Source organism: Artibeus jamaicensis, unplaced genomic scaffold (genome assembly GCF_021234435.1).
Source record: "Artibeus jamaicensis isolate MK-2021 breed Jamaican fruit bat unplaced genomic scaffold, CSHL_Jam_final scaffold_1283, whole genome shotgun sequence".
In the NCBI taxonomy this organism is placed as follows: domain Eukaryota; kingdom Metazoa; phylum Chordata; class Mammalia; order Chiroptera; family Phyllostomidae; genus Artibeus; species Artibeus jamaicensis.
The window spans coordinates 13,091,105-13,108,719 of record NW_026522028.1 but is presented as its reverse complement, the minus strand read 5'-3'; the positions used below and the strand labels follow the sequence as shown (position 1 = coordinate 13,108,719).

At 39.2% G+C, this 17,615-nt stretch overlaps 2 pseudogenes; one reads left to right on the top strand and one right to left on the bottom strand.

The window, feature by feature from the left end:
* Positions 1 to 5,112: 5,112 nt before the first annotated feature.
* Positions 5,113 to 5,451, bottom strand: LOC119036172 (60S ribosomal protein L22-like 1; annotated as a pseudogene).
* Positions 5,452 to 9,073: 3,622 nt separating this feature from the next.
* LOC119036477 (E3 ubiquitin-protein ligase Hakai-like) lies at positions 9,074 to 11,343 on the top strand (annotated as a pseudogene).
* The last annotated feature ends 6,272 nt before the right edge of the window (positions 11,344 to 17,615 follow it).

Below are 17,615 nucleotides of genomic sequence, written 5' to 3'. Positions count from 1 at the left end.
GACTTGAGCTTGCACAGTGGCTGAGGAGCTGTTAGTGATAAGCAAGAGAGTATGGCAGAGGCCAGATTGAGAAGGGCCTTGAAGGGTTATGCTACTGAGTTTGGACTTGATCTTGTAGGCACCTGGGATCCACTGAACAATTAAAATTGAACCAGCAATATAATTAGATTTCTATTTAATGAGGAGTAAGTTGGTGATGTTGTGGAATATACTGGGAGAAGGGTAAGACTGAAGCTGGGGTAGGGGCTAGTTAAGAACCCATTGCATTAATCCACTGATAATATGATCTGCTGGTGCCATTGGATAGAGAGGTGGGGACAGATACAAGAGCTGTGGAGGAGGCAGAGTTATTCTGGTGGGACTTGGCAACTGATGAGTTAGAAGTGATATGTGAATATGCTGCTTTTTCCTAGTAAGTAAAAAATGGTATAGCCTTTAATTTGATAAATGCTGAAATTCATCTAGCCTTCTTCCTGACTCTCATTTCTCCTTTAACAGCTTTCTACAGTTACATAGGTCCCAGGATGTTGCTGTGACAACAAGAGAAAGCTTACTAACTACTCCCATTGCTTCTCAGTGACACATTTCTTATCTTTTCACTGGAGCATTTATGTAGGTCATCTTATGCACTAGCATGCAAACTTCTTAATTTGCCAAATGAGTCAGTTGAGAGAGAAAAAGGTGGTTTATCTGAGAAGCCCTGAGTTAATGCCATTCTGGGAATATATATACTGTGATATACTATTATGAACAAAAAACAATTTGTGCATGTGCATATATGATTATATAGGTATAAAATATGTATACACATATATGAATAAACATACACATCTGTATATCTATACATGCATACATATGTGCTAGAGATTTACATAACTGTGTGATACTCTTAAGATTTTATTTATTTATTTTTAGAGAGGGGAAGGGAGGGAGAGAGAGGAGAGAAACACCAATGTATGGTTGCTTCTCACACACCCCCCCACTGGGGACCTGTCCCGCAACCCAGGCATGTGCCTTCACTGGGAATCGAACCAGCGACCCTTTGGTTTGCAGGCCAGCACTCAATCCACTGAGCCACACCAGCTAGGGTTTAAGATTTTAGATACAGAGATTGTCTAGGTATATAAAGAACAATGTATTTTTATTTAATTTTCCCTTTCTCCTTAAGGTTATATTTGGGTGGGTGCAGATCAGGAGGATATTTTCCTTACTTTAATTACCTCATTACATTTCCTTCCTTTCAATTTTGGTTTTTATAAATGGGAACACTGTATTAATCTATTCTAATTAAAACCCAGCCATGCAACCCTTCAGTTAAAGAAACAAATTTTAGTCTGCCTAAGATATCATTTAGTCAGAAATTGCCTCTATGGCTTTTGGAATTATCACCACTGCAGTGCTCTGGTGGCCACCGGGGCAGCAGCATTACTAACTGATTTTATTCTAAAAATATCAGGAATTGGCCCAGAACCTTTGCTCTGCCCTGGGGCCCTAACAGAGTGCAGGAATTTTTATTCCTACTGGAAAACAAGAGGGGGAGTTATAGAAGAGGCAACAAGAAAAGACTCAAGTTCACCTCTGCTTTCCACAGAAAACCTCTTGGCCTTCCTTCCAGCTGCTGGGGTAGCTGTGCTATGCTTAGCCATCTCCTGCCAAGGTAATTACACAAAACCCCTCTGAAACCCATTTCCGCATTTGTCTAAGAAATTAGTTTATCTTCTGTAAATCCTCTGTGCTGTAACTAAGCCCTTGGTCTGCACTTGGCTGGCCCTTGGTTGGATGGAAGAACAGCCATGCTTCCTCTCTCCAACAGGGTCTTTTCTGTCCTGAGGACAGTTGTCCTATCATCATGCCACCCTCCTTCCCCAGACTGCAAGTGTTCATCTTTAGCTTTTGTCTTGTCTTTCTTCTCCTTGTCACTTCTCTGATCCTCTTACTTTTAAGTGTTGCCACACGCTTTTCAGAACTGGACTTAGCACTATGCAAAAAGCTCAGTTGATCTTGCTCTTTGTCTGCTGGGAGAAGGCGGAGTTAAACAGGGTCTGGGAAAACAGTGGAGTCAAAACAGGTGCTTCTTATGCATGGCTGTGGAGGAAAGCCGAGAACAGTTCAGCCATGGGTCAGAAAGCCCAGATGTCTGTGCAAAACCAAGGTCCCCAACCCAAGGTAGCATCCCCAAAAAACAAAGCCAATTCCAAAGGCCTTGCTGGTCCAAAAGCCTAGGGAGAATCCAGATGACTTGCTCAGTGAGGGGAGCAGCTTGGGTATGGGCCAGGGTAGTATGTAGGCAGCTGCAGCCTTAAAGTTCATGTCTCACTGTCATGGGATAGGGAAGAGCAGCATCTGCCAAGCAGCTGAAGAACTGATCAGTGATAAGTTCAGAATACTATTTGGCTTTCCTTTTCAGGCCAAGACAAAATTTCTCCATGTCACTAAATGTAGGCCTCAGACCCTCTGGTGGATCAGGACCAAACTTTTGAGATGTTGAGTAAGTAGATGTGCCCCAAGCCAAATTGTTCTTCCCTGATTGGACCATGTGATAGTCTTTTGGGCTTGAAAACTTGGGAGTCCTCTCTCTTTCCCTCCTCTCCATTGCCTGCTGCCATTGAGTAAGTCACTAGACTGTGACCTTTCGATGGCTCCCTCATACTCTTCCTTTTTGCCTTCTATTTCTGCCCTCAGACCTGAACAGTCTCAGTCCTGAATTGCTTCCTCGTAGGACTTTCTGACTGCTGTCCAAGTTTGCCAGTTTACACTATACCCTAGTCCATTTCTTTTATATCTTGATGATTTTTGAATTGCCTGTAGGATAAGTTATGCCCCTCATTAGTCCATCCACACTGCCCTCTGAACATTTAGGCCTAAAGTACTTTTCCCAACTGTACCTCCCAACTGCTTCCCTATTTGAACCTTCTATTGAGCCAAGTATATTGCCCTTAGAACCCAAGTGCTTTCTGCATCAGTTTTTGTCCATGTCATCTTATACAGAGCCAGTCTTAGTTCAATCTAGATCTTAGCCAAAAGTCCCTATGCCCTGAGAACTCTCAAAGCACTTTCTGTCCATTTCCCCCATCCAATTCTGTACTGTACCAGGCTGTTTGTTGGCTTTCATGTGTGTTTATTGATATTCCTGTCTAGAGTTTTAAATGCTTTGATGGCAAAAGTGGGCTTCTCACGGTAAAGACATCACTCTAAATGGCTTAGCGTTGTCCTGAAGGTACTAAATTTGCTGTGGATTCAATGTAGTTACAATGCCACAGTGCAGTGATTCTCAATATTTTTCAAAGATGAGTGAGTATCCCATTGTTCCCTTTTCACTGTCAAAAAGTTTGTATCTTGCAAATGTGTTGTGATTTATTGGTTGAAATTTTAGAAAAACTGTAATGACCAGAAACTTTTGTGAATTTGATAGTGCTTTACAATGAAGTTTTATTTCAGTATGGCAACAACCACATATGTTTGAAAACTAGTCAGATGTATTTATAAGATGCTTTTATTTATTTGATCTACAGATAATTCTTAGCAAGCATGTGGTTTTGCTGACCTCTGCAATAACGTTGGCTCCCCTTGTGTCCTGATGCCCCATTATTTGGTCGTATTATTATTCATAGGGCTGTTGCAAGGATTAAATGAGATGCTATACGTTAGGTTCATTGCACAGCATTTGGCATTCAAGTGATCTTGATCATTCTTTTCCTTCCCATGCCACACAATCTGCTTATTTTGAAGATGGGGACCTTCTGGGACCTTCTGGCCAGTTTGATTTAGATGAAATAGAGTTTGGGGCAGTAAATAGCAGTGTCTCTGGGAGGGAAAGGGAAATGGTATCAAAGGTCACCAAGAGCAGCAGTTTTCAAATGTTTTACTCTCGGGGCTCCTGTACCCTCTTAAATATTGATGACCACAAAGATCTTTTGATCATGTGGAGTATATCTATCAAAGAGCTCTAAACATATTTCTGTATTATTTCATTTAAAATAACAGTAATAAACCAACATGTTTTTATGAACAATATATTTCCCCAAAGGAAAAAAATTATTGAGCAAGGGCAGCATGGTTTTAAATTTTTACGAATCTCTTTAATATGTCGTTGAATAGAAGACAGCTGAAGTCTCATATCTGCTTCTGCATTCAGTCTTTTATGATATTTGGCTTTGGTGAAATAAAGGAAGAAAATCCAGGTTCTTACAGATTTGTTGGGGAAGGCAGGAGTGTTGCAATAGCCTTTCAGATATTAAGACTATATAGTAATCTAGTAAATATATCTTACTAAAACTCAGCAAGTGGTAATTTCTTAAAGGTTAGTTGCAGTATGGAATCTGAAGCATATTAATGAAGTTTTCATACACTCTTACATTAAAATTCATTGTTGTCTTGATTTTAAATGGGTATTTTAATTATGCATGATTTTATAACATCAACTATTGGAAAATATTGGTTTGCTGATTTATGCAGAACTCCTAAATGCTGACACATTTCATCATACACTTGCACAAAATTACATTCAGTATTAATCACCACTAATGTCATCGGATGAGTACTGGGAAGCTGTCAGGATCATAGTGGCAAATACAAGATATTCAAATTTTGAATTTTCATTCAAAAGCCTGAATTTTATAATTGCCCACAAACACTGTCAGTTGTTTTCCTTGAAGGGGTGGGCTAACTTTCTTCATTTTTGAGAATATGTCTGCCAAATGCCCAAGATTGAGTAGCCATAGTTTGTCCTTGCCCTTTCAAGAGTTCCACAAAGTGAAACAATGTGAAAATAGTGATCCACAAAGCAGGCAGATAGTTCACCTTGCAACTCAAATGAGAATATAAATGCCTTTCCCTGAGGCAGCCATTGTACTTTGCTATACAGCGAAATGCTTTATGAGTACTTTATATTGTCACACAAACTATGAAAAAAGAGGTGCACTCTGGTTTTAGAGTTAATATAATGAATAATTTTTAGAATTTCATGAGGGACATTCTTGAGTGAAACTGACATTTTTTTTAGAGTAGTACGTTTTTTATTCACTGAGTAACTAAAAGTCCATTTCTAGATGTTTCTCTTGTATGCTTCATTCATTTTATTGGTAAGCAGAGCCCTATAAAAGTTAGCCCCACCTAGTCCTCAGACTGAGACCCATCCTTGTCTTGACTAATCTGGAAGTGACAAAGTTCGTAAGTCTCCTTGTCCGGCGCAACCACACGAAGCCAATCATAAAGATTGCTCTTCTTAAGGTATTTCTTGGTTAGATGTTTCAGATATCTTTTAGAGAACTGTTTCTCAGAAACAGCTGTGATTTTATTCTTGAAGTGTTCTATGTGAACAACATTCCCAATATTTGCATTTTTTTCATGGACTTAAATCTTTTCCTGTAGAAACTGTTCCAAATTTCCATAATAAAAAATTCTATCTTGTACGTGGTAAGTAAAGTCTAAACCAAACTTCCAGGTTGTCCTTTAAGCTTCTTGATGTTCGGTGCTATCTTGCAGGCAATTCGACATTTTCTTTTTACTATGTGGCAGTAAACAGTACAGTGATGATGAGTGCAGTTTGGCACCATTGGCTTACTTGGTGCTAAGTAGCCAGCACTATTACCCACCATTGCTTTTGCAGCGCCATTACAAATGTCAAACAGCAAATCACATCTTAGTGTTATTATGGGAATAGTTTTGACCTCAAGAACCCTCAGAAGGGAACCTGGGAATCCCTAGGGGTCTGTGGACCACATTTTGAGAACCACTGCTCTAAACTTTTACAAAGGGCCAGCCCTCCCTGGACATAAAATACAGCTACTAGCACATTTGGGAGGACAGCCAAGGCCTTTTTCACACAGGGCAATTTGCTTTACTTTTTCGACCTGAGATGGACTTTTTATTTCTTTGCAAAACTGAAGGCATCTGGTTTGGGAGCACGATTATTCTCCACTCACCTTTAAACTGCCTCAGCTATTACTAAGTCTCTGGCAGTGATATGTTGATTATGTGAATTTAAAGCCCACAGGAGCTAGAGGAATGACACATCAGATTCCCTTAAATGAGAAATAAAATCCAGGAGCCTGGCTGAGGGACATACGGTTCTCACTCCCACCGACCTTTGGTGTCACTCTGGTAGAATGACTGCTTCTGGGCCAGATGGCAACGTGGCTAAAAAGGAGATGTCTCAACCTGTTTCCCAGCATTAATTGTTCACGTTGAGCTTCCTCGTGCAGTCCTTAATTCTTCATCGCCAACTTCATTTAGATATTTTTGAGGCAGCTGAATTCAGACAGGCCTCCATGAGTCCAAGCAGTTTCAAAAAGTCCACTTTCTTTTAAATCTCCAAACCTGATTTTTAAAATATCTAATTACTGTTACAGACCAACAGATACTGAATCTTTTGTCAATGGAATGTAAGTCTAGCAACTTTTAAGAGAATGCGATTGAAGGACAGTCTCTATGCCCTAAAGGAGGTGGCTGAATGGAAGCCCATTTAACTTTCTGTTTAAAAGCACGACATAAGGATCGATTTGTAAAGCTAGCTTTCAAGATAGCTGTTTCAAGATATGCAGCAAGATAGCTTCTCAAATCTGATGGGAATAAAAGGATGGTCAGTACCTTTATTTTTATCAACAATTTCACCAAATAATATTTATTAAGGGCTTTCGGGTCAGGCTTCTCAGCTGTAAACAAGCAAATACTTTATGCAGAGCTATTGGAAGTGCTGAACCAGAGGAGATCCTGGGTGTGGGGTGTGTAGACTACAAGTTAAAATCACTTGTCCATAGGAAAGCATGCTTTCATGACTCAAAAGCTGAACTTAGAATTCATGCAAATAATTTGAAGTAGATCCAAAGAGCAACAAAAGCAAATTTAGCCAACTAGGAAAGAAAGTTGACTTTTCCCCTCAGGGTCATGTGTAAGGACAACATTTTGTCATGTGAGAAATGTCTTGGTTTAGCCAGAAAAACACTGGTTCCAAGAAAGAAAAGCAAAGAAGATATGTACATTATATTTGACAGACCTTTTTCCTTTTATATTCATGATATTTGAATTATATGCACATCAATTAAAAAAATTGAACCCTATAAACAGCCTGGCAAACAGGTAATTGTAATTGTAAAACAGGAACATTTTCCTATGTCTTAATTCTATCTTTTAGTTTTTGCTCACAGTTCTGATTTGCTGGTTATAATAGGGACAGAACATACATACTTTTGTAAGAACTACTTTGGCTTATTAAAAAAAATAAAGGTTTAAAAAAAAGTCAAAACAATTTCACATGATCTAAGATTTATATCAACATATAATGGGAGGCCTGGCTTGAGAAAATAAAGTCTGTTGGCCTTAAACTTTAGACAGGTTAGATGTGTTTAGAGAGTTCATAAGATGAGCCCATAAAGAATTCATTTGCATGAGGGATGAAGTTGCCTTTGGGAGTGAATGGATCCTAACAAAAGATAGCATGGCTGGAATACTGAAAAGGCTCAAGATCTAGAGGGGGTGTCTGAGGTGAATGGCATTGTGTATTCTAATTTAAACCACCTACCATCAACTTGCACTTCCTGAGTCCTTGTCAGGGGGTAACAGTTAAGAGCAAGTAAAAATGAAAAGAGCAGTTTCAGAAAAATCTCTTTAGCACACTGGGAAGTATTGAGTCTGAATTGCTTGGTAGTCCATGTAATAAAGGGAAAGGAAGTCCATTGTTCTTCTTGGACTTAGCAGCACCTGCAGCAAGTATTGTTGCTTTGCTGGGGCAGCAGCAACTTCGGGCATTGGTGGGTACTGGTGCCTTGGGTGGTTATTTGGGCATTATTGTATTTTCGCTATTGCCGTAGCCAAGATCAAAAGCCTAACAAACTACACAGAAAAAAGGAAAGCAACAGAATTTCCTGTCACCATACAAAACAATAATGGGACTGGGGATAGTTTTCTGTTCTTATGCTAAATAATTCTGAGAGTAAGCAAACTTAGCTGTTTGTTCCAGGAAATACTTTTTTCCTGAAAGATACGATTGTGAGCCAACTCAAAGAGTTTACTGAGCAAGAATAACATCTTCTCCATTAATACTCAATTCAATATTCTCACCTCCCTGTGGCTACCAATCTATAGTTGTCATGTTATAAAATCTGCCCAATTAATCTTTCAAGACCTGTCCTAAAATTACCCAGCTCAGTCCCTGATATCCTACCCTGATAGCTTTTTTCTGAGACACTATTTAGGCTCTGTTAAGGTAGTGTTCTGTACTTCAGTAAGTCTTAAATATTTTCTTTGATTGATCAGTGTTTTATTTTTCTGGGACGACTTGACAGTTCAGCCAAAAGGGTGAATGTGTGCCCATTCAGGAGAGACCCCCTGAGGTGTGGAGGAGCCACAGTTATGGATGTGGGTGGAGCCAAGTGATTATGGTTTATTACTATTTTTGTGGCCCAGTTTCTACTTGCAGGAAGGTGAAACCATGGGGCAATTCGTCCTTAATCCCCATAATCATTCTTTAAGCAAGGACATCAAATGTCTAGCCCTGTGAAATTACCGTGTTCACTACTTTTTACATATCTTTTCCTTGATAAAATAAATACAGTGATCCCTTCCTCCAGACAATGAGGATCTTAAATTCACTGTATCATGACAAAATCTTGAAGGTGTGTGCATATATGTACATACATAAGCATATGCCTGTATACATACATACACATATACATATATGTGTACACACCCCATTGTCACACATATGCATATACCATTGAGGGATTTATGGCAGTTGACAAGAATGCAATAGGATAAAAATTAGGAAATCCAATAAGGCAATGCTTTGTGGGGCCTGCAGAGAGCCCGTTCTTTTGGCTGTGCTACTCTTCTCTATTCCCATCAGTCTCTGTTCCAGTTAAAGGCTCCTTTCTCTTAGGGCACATGGAGAGAAACCTTTACAACCAACACAGCAAAGCTCTTTCTCCCCTGTCCAAATTATGCCTGACTCCCTCACCAGAGAAGTGGGACAGAGCAGGGGGGAGGAGAAGGAAGCCCTTGGAGGTCAAAGCTACATGGGTTGGAAGTGGGATCTGATCTCACTTATGCCTTCTGGGCTTGGTAGGGTTATACCAACATGGGTCCCGCAGCTGCTGAGAAGAGATTACCAGGCACTGAGAGTTCTGGATCCTCAGGTGACCTTGATGTTTGAAGATGAATTCCTTTAAAGTTCATTTTCAAGCAAGTGAACAAAGGCAGATCTATGTCTCCAACTCCAAGGATTATGAATAGGTTGCCTGCCTGGGGGAAGCATGTGAATATAACAAAGAAGAGTATGACTGTAATGGAGGTGAACTGTTGGGAAAACAGAAAAACCTTCTTGAATGCCTTTGGGAAGACTGTAAGATAAACATCATAGGTGAAAAGGATAATTTACCGGTTCCTTTCTGTGACAAATGTGATTTTTCTATTAAAGCCTATGGGCAAATGATTCCATGCAGGCATGCTTTTTGCTATGACAGTGCTAATTCATACAAAAAAAAAACAAAACAAACTAGAGATGTGTCCAGGCTGTCGTATTCCTGTGATGCTCATTGAGGGCATACACGAGGTTCTCTTTTCATGTGTAGTATCATCCAAGGATGCAAGAGAACGTATTTGTCTCAGAGACTTATAGACTCATATCAACCATGGCCATAAGAGAACTAGCAAACTTGTTACTTCTGTTCCACTGGAAAAAGTTCAGCCTTGTATTGCCTTAGCAACAACTGATAGCCTCAAAATGCTGCTAGCCAGAATCCACATGAGCCATATAACACCAGAGCAGTGCACCATGCTGTGTGCATCTCCCCTGCAACATGTGGAGGGCACACAAGCACAGTATTCAGTTATAGGACGATCTTTGTGCTTCTCCTGGAGAATTGTCTTTATCCCCACCTCCTTTGGTTCATCAAGAAAGCGTTAGTATTTCAACAAGACAATAGGCAACATAATAACCATCCTTATTCAGTATGACTCAAATTCTGCTGCTAAATAACCATCACCTCCTGCTCCAGCACCTGCTTCATGGTCATCCTGAATATCAAAGTCAGCCAGTGGTATCACACCCTTATTGTATTTTTCCTTCAGAGCAATATGCACCAACTCCTCGTCCTCCACTGTGGGGGGACTCCACCCATAGGGCCCCCCACTGGCCACCACAGATGAGAATAAGTCCACCAAGACACGATCTGCTTGGGGAGGAAAGGTGGCCAATCTCTCAAAGGAGAAGGGCCAAGAGGCTTTTCCTCAATGGGCTTTTATTGGGTTTCAATTTGCACAGGAATACAGGTAAAGCTCATTAATCATTGTCAGGCAGTAAGGATCAAACAGAAGACAGCATACAGAGAACTACCAGGGCTTATTCTGAGTCAGGGTCTGTTAGCTAAAGGGCTATAAAACTCTGGGAAACAAACTCATTTCCTGCTCAGATCCTTATCATTTAATTGAGAACATTCTTAGCAAAGCAGGTTTCACAGGATTTTACATATTCTTTCTTAGTCCTGATCACCCGGAGAACCCGCCCTTTCCAGCACAGGGCTGCACTGCCCTCTGTCATTGTTTCAGGCTTAAGTCAGGGGAAGTAAGGCAGCCAAGGGATTAGGAGACTTCTCACAGATAGAATGAGGACTCAGGCTATGTCAAAGCTGAGAGGTGAGAGTCCATAACCCCCTTTTGGTATGGCCCCTCAAGTCCTTCTCCGGGGCCCCCCATGATCATGCCTGTCTTGGGTCACCCCTCCCTTGAGGAATCTTACCGGTCATTGGCTAACCCATCATGCATTGGGGGCTAGGCAGGGTGAAGTAAAAGGGGCAGAGGCAGCACCACTAACAGGGAGATAAGCTTTGTCCCCTTAGTGGCTTATGGTTCGAAGGTCTCTCACTCAACCTTAGCCATGGGGGGGGGTCACAGCTTCTGAAACCAGGCAGGGTGGTTCCCAACACTCCACCACCAGTGAACCATCCAATGTCATATCCTCTCCAGGATACAGGCACTCCTCACTTGGTGTATAGTCAAGTGCCACCTCCACCCATGACTTTGGATTCATTACCAATAACTTTCCCCCTGGATATATTATTGCCCACGTGTCACCTTATATTAACTCTTGTTTTTCTTGGATTTCCTCTATCTCAATGTGGTGGTCTACCTGTAAGCATCTCTTTCCACCATTATGCTCCTAACTCTTTACCCTAGTTCACAGAAGAACAAGAAACTCTGAGCCCTCCTTTATACAACCAGATGAAACACATCCTGGTGTATGGCCAATATCAAAAGAATCTACCTCCTTTACCAGGGCAAGGTCCACTTTCCCCAACCTCACTTCCTGGATCCAGTTATTCCGATCAGACAAGGTACAGATTATATTAACAAGGATAGTAGTATTTTCTACTGAAGAGCTGATGAAAAAACCTTCAATATAGTCAACCTTTTAATTCAACTTTGTTTTAGGAAGGAAAAGTATTTCTTACAGAAAGAGCTGTAAAACACTTAGGATCACAATTGTCTCTTAAAATGGTTTTAAACCTTGACATGAGGATTTATTTCAAGTTCTACACTGTAGTGTGCATAAGTGGCTCCATTAAGCATAGCTGTATTTTAACAACTTTGTTCCTTTAGTGTGGTAAATTGACCCAGAGATGAGTAATATGAGTTCCTGAAATAATTTTGCATTATTTCACTTTCAAAAGGATCATTTTTTCTTGTTTTATTTGTGGGATATATTCTGTTACCTTGTGTAGGATTAAATTTCAAAATGGTTGTAAAATGCTATTTTTATGTCAATTAAGCACAGTTACATACTATTTTTTTTAAACCATGTTTGGCCACTAATTTTCCAAAGTACAATAGAAAGTCTAGAAGTGAAATCTAGAATATACTGTAAGGCTGACAGGTAAGTGATAGAGAATTATTTCACACTTTAGGCACTAAAACTTTGAGATATAATAAGTATATAATACATTTCACTTGGATGCCTTTTCATTTTTAGGCAGCCCCAGAAGCACAGAAATGCATCGGAATTCCAGCACTGTGTTAGATTTATGTTTGTAACGTTAAAAGGCATTCCTAAATCATTTGGAAAGATATGGCCAATGTAATTGACTCTGTAGGGTCCAAGCTGGTGGGGATGCTGTTATAGTACTTGTTACTACTCTTTTTCAAAATGGTTGGAATCCCATACTTATTACTCTTAAGTAAGATTATATTATAACACTGTTTAAATGTTGTCATTTAGATGAAGTGTGTGCTAGTCTGCTCATTGTCGTAAACTAAATATTTAGGGCTGAATAGACTTTATTATAATTCCTCAGTTCATGGTAGAGTTTGGTCTTTTTCTTATGGTTTTCTTGCTTATTGGGTTTTAAATTACAATTTAAGTTGCATGCAGGAATTTGAATAATGTATTAATGATAGACATTCTTATAGTCACAGACCCACATTTACTTGGGTTTCATTATTGTGTGATAAGTGTTTTTCCTCTTACTTGAAATAAAAGAAAACTATTAATTCTTTCTTATTTCTTTTATTGGTAAAGGATTCTAAACTTGGAACATGTTAACATGAAGTTAACAGTGAAGAATACCGGATAAATTTGTATTGCAGAAAAGTAATGACTAAATTATATAAATTTTACTGCTGTTTTAAGGTTTCTTAAAATCAGCTTTTGCATTTTAGGGACTTGTTGGAACCCTGCTAAGATGACCACTTACACTTTATACAGAATTCATATTTTTGGGTTGACATTCTTAAGGTATTATTATATGTCATTTGAATAAACTCTCATGAAGTATTTCTTCCCCTAAATGATGCATAATATAAAAATAAAGTGTGTGGTATATGGATAAACTTATTAGAGAGTTTATAGGGTATGAATTTAGAACACATTTTTTTTTTGGCCAAGGATGAACTGATTTCTAATTTATCATTTTATCCTCTTGGATACAGGCAAAACAAATTCTTATTTTGGCTGATCAAATGCCAACACATCTCTGAGCTTAGAGCTGAAGTTAGAAATCATATAAATGGCCATTTTGACCTTGACCAGTGTGAAATAACTAATACACTTTTTCTAAAGTAAGTGATATTTTCACACCTTGCAATTTGAGAGTCCAGTGTTAATGCAATATTTCTGGTGAGAAAGGTTTGTTATTAGAAGCTCAGAGTGCAATAGTGTGAAACGATGGTGGTAAATGCTTCTGTTAAATTTCATAGGTACTTGGACTGGTATAAACTTGAGTCCTTTTTTTGCCCAAGTTTAGGAGCTATTAAAATATTACTGTTAGGATACAATATCATTCCATGCTTCCTGGAATAAGAAAATAGCCAAAGTCACTTTAAGTCTTCTCAATGATGTATGAAGAGCTCTCTTGCTTTTATTGAAATTTGCTGGGGTTGAATGTGGTCTGAAACCTCCTGGGATACTGTATTGGACAAAAAAATCAGCATCATGATAAAATTTCACATGCTAAAAAGGCAGACTTTAAAAAATGATTCACTTTCAGTTAGGTTTAGGAATTCTGTGTCATGTGGCAAAGCAGATCAGATGAGGAGGTCATAGCAGACAAAATTTTAAAATAGCATTAGGAGTAAACTCCTCCAGTTGTTGTTTGAATGGCTGTGGTAGGTAGAAGGATATTTAGATTATTGTTAGTGTTTCTCCAAGAAAAAAATAAAGTCAACCCTGCCTTATATCAGAAAAGACTTTGAAGCTATGGTGAACATAAATATAAATTAAATATATGTAAAGTATTATATTACTCTGAAGACTGCTGAAGTGGTACTGTAATTCTTCAAAACAATGAAATGGAGGCATACATGCTTAATAAAATAGTATTTCTAAGAAATACAATAAAGATCAGGGAAACAGATAATAAAGGTAGAATAAATAATAAAATGAAGCCTACATTAAAGTTGGAATCATTAAAATTTGAACCAGAAGATCCTGTACCATTGTTAATGTTGCATGAAATGTACTTAAAGCAAAGAAGCAAGCCAAAACATGCATATTTCAGGGGGAGCACAAGTCTGGTACTGAGCTAAAGTTCTTTTGTAGTTGCTCATAAAATGGTCACTGTGTAAATCTGGCAGCATGAGAGAATCTTCTGGAGAGTCAGCTAAAAATAGCAACCTGTGCCTTATTCCTGTGAGATTCTGATTCAGTAGGTTTGAGGGGGATGGGTGGGGTTTAGTTATCTGCCATTTCAATAACTATCCTGGCTGATTTGGAAGCAGTGGCCAGACAAATTTAGTCACTAGTCATCCAGTCTCTGTTCTCAGGGGTCTACCATCTTCTCTGTATGCAGCAGCCATGGTAATAATTTCAGAATGGAAATTGGCCCCCAAATAGTTTGGCATTGCATTTCAGGTGCAATTCCTTTTTCATGACTGTGTATGATTAGTCTCTTGGTGAATATTCCACACTCATGACCTCCATTCTTCCCTTACTCCCTGTATTCTAGCCATATACCCTTTTCTTTGGTCTTCAGACCACCAAGCTCATCCTGCCTCTGCATTTTGTACTTGTCATTTTTTTCACCTTGGACTATTTTCCTTTAGATCTTCATATGGCTGGCTCTGTCACTTCATGTCTCTGTTCACACACCTTCCTTGCTACTCTGGAAAACAGAACTATCCCCACCTTCCCTCTGTATCTTTTAACCTTGCTTAATTTTTCTTCATGGCATAGCACTATCTGTTTTATAACTTATTGCTTTCTTAGTTTCGTATCCTCCACAAGAATGTCATTTTCAAGAGAGGTGGGTCTTTGTACTTGTTCATGAAATAAATACAAAGAGTGATATGTAATTATAAAATATTTTTATTTTGTTTCTGGCTGTTTGCTGCTTCTTATATTTTCTTTGGCCCCAGGTGAAAATTAGGGTCATCTCATGACTTTTCTCTACACTGTGAGATAGAAAGTCCTGCGGTTAGTAATTAAAAATGCCTAGCCTGATGTGATCATCAAAGTTTTTTTTTTATCATCAAAGTTTTAAATTGATTTAAGGGTGAGGCCTTTGCCCACTTCCCCAGATGTGTCTGATGGAAAACTAACAGTTGGGGGAGAATGTTGTGGTCAACTTCTTGCCTTACCCACATTTGCTTTCATTTCTTCTCCCCTACTTCACTAAGTGGAAGTCTTGAGCCTCCAGAGTTGAAATGCAAGGGATTGGAGTTGGAGAGGTGAGGGAGGTAAGAAAGGTCTTGCTCGATTGCAACTGTATGACACTGGATTCGTTAGTGCTTTCTGGGCCTGACTACAACAAGTTTTAAGAATTGATTCTTTCATGAGCACTTTTGTAGCTGATAAGACTTGCTGTCATTGCTATAGATCTCTCCCTATAGTTCCCTTGATGAAGATGAATGCATGTCTTCAAATTAGTTCCCTATTTAGCTTTCAGCCCCTGTGAATTTGGTGATACCCACAGCTTCTTCAACTGAGTTGTGTTCCTCCAGGTTAATGTTAGGTCTACTGAGGGGCAGTATCTGGCCCATGAAAAACACTTTCTTTTCCCTCATAAACTCAGGTTGTGCTGGTCAATCCCAATGTTAGCAGCTCCCTCCCTTCCTCAGCTGTCAGAGGAATTAGTCTGCTTGTATCATGTGACTTGTGTTTTCCAGAGAACAGTCTAGAGTGTCACTAATGCTCCAGAGAGCACCTCTTTAGCCCTCTCAGTGGTCTCATTACAGTCTCCCTTCTCTGAGAGGTGAAGTGGGAGGCACCATACATGCCTTGTTCCTAGTGGGAGGTGGTGGTGGGAGTCCCAGCATAGCAAACTCAGGCTATGTTCTGACTGGTCAGTGCCCATGCCATCATGTTTGTTAAATATTTTTATCATTACTCTGGGTGTAGCTACTCTTCATTTTCAAATGGCTCAGTAACCACAGATGGGAAAATGCAATCTGCTTGGACTGTGTCTACAAAAATGAAGGAAGGGGAAGAAATTGGTAATTAAATGGATAATTTAGAAAAATGTCCCAGGTATTGGAATTTTCTTGGCAAAGTTTTATCTGAATCATTCTGAAAGGTGTCAGAATTTGGCACATCTCATAACAGTTGCAAAAACATCATGCTGAATAAAATAATACATTTTTTCAAAGACAAAATAGTCGACAGGTACTTATTTCTAACAGGGAGAGCTCAGTTCTATTTTAACTATCTTCTGAGGTCAGACCTAGGTAAACTGTAATACAGATGGAGTTCCTATATGACTGGGATGAACTTTTTTTCCTCTGCCAAATGAAAGTAATACTTTTTAAAAAATCATGTCATCACACTATAGGAAGAGATGGGATGCTTACTTTATTGACTATTGCTTGCTGTGTTTTAACTTTTTCCTAATATTTGAGTTGGATTTCCTGTTTGGTTTATATACGTGGAAGTCTGATTGCAAAATTGGTCTCAGTTCTTCACCTCTTCCTATGTCTACACCCTTTCAGTATATCTTCACAGTTCCTTATCAAAAGGAGTCTGTTTTCTGTCCTCTTTTTTTTTATGTATTCTTTTTTTTAATTGATTATGCTGTTACAGTTGTTCTATTCCCCCTTTATTCCCCTCCACCCTACCCCCCATCTCCACCATCACCCCCCCTTTAGTTTATGACCATGTGTCTCAAGTCCTTTAGATTCTATATTTCCCATGCTATTCTTGCCCCCCTTCTATTTTCTATCTACTGTCTATGCTACTTATTTTCTGTACCTTCTCCCCCCTTCTCCTCCTCCCACTCCCCTGTTGCTAACCCTCCTTGAGATCTTCATTTCTATGTTTCCACTCCTGATCTAGCTGTCCTTTTAGTTTGCTTTCATTTTAGGTGTGGTTGTTAATAACTGTGAGTTTGTTGTCCTTTCACTGTTCATGTTTCTTTAACTTCTTTTTCTTAGATAAGTCCCTTTAACGTTTCATATAATAAGGGCTTGGTGATGATGAACTCCTTGAATTTGATCTTATCTGAGAAGCACCTTATCTGTCCTTCCATTTTAAATGAAAGTTTTGCTGGATAGAGCAATCTTGGTTGTAGGTCTTTAGATTTCATGACTTGGAATACCTCTTTCCAGCCCCTTCTTGCCTGTAAGGTCTCTTTTGAGAAATCCGCTGACATTCTGATGGGGACTCCTTTGTAGGTGACTGTCCCCTTAGCTCTTGCTGCTTCTAGGATTCTCTCCTTCATTTTAATCTTGGCTAATGTAATTACGATGTGCCTTGGTGTGTTCCTTCTTGGGTCCAACTTCTTTGGTACTCTCTGAGCTTCCTGGATTTCCTGGAAGTCTATTTCCTTTGCCAGATTGGGGAAATTCTCCTTTATTATTTGTTCAAATAAGTTTTCCACTGGTGGCTGTGCCTTTCCCTCTTCTGGTACCCCTATAATTTGGATGTTGGAGCGTTTAAAGATGTCCTGGAGGTTCCTAAGACTCTCCTCATTTCTTTGAATTCTTGCTTCTTGACTCTTTTCTGTTTGGCCATTATTTGCTTTCTTCTGGTCCACTCCATTGATTTGAGTCCCAGTTTCCTTTTCATTGCTATTGGTGTCCTGTGCAATTCCATTCATTTCAATTAGTTTTGTCTTCATATATTTGTCTAATTTGTCCGTATAATCAACCAGTTCTGTGAGGATCCTGATCACCAATGTTTTAAACTGTGCGTCTGT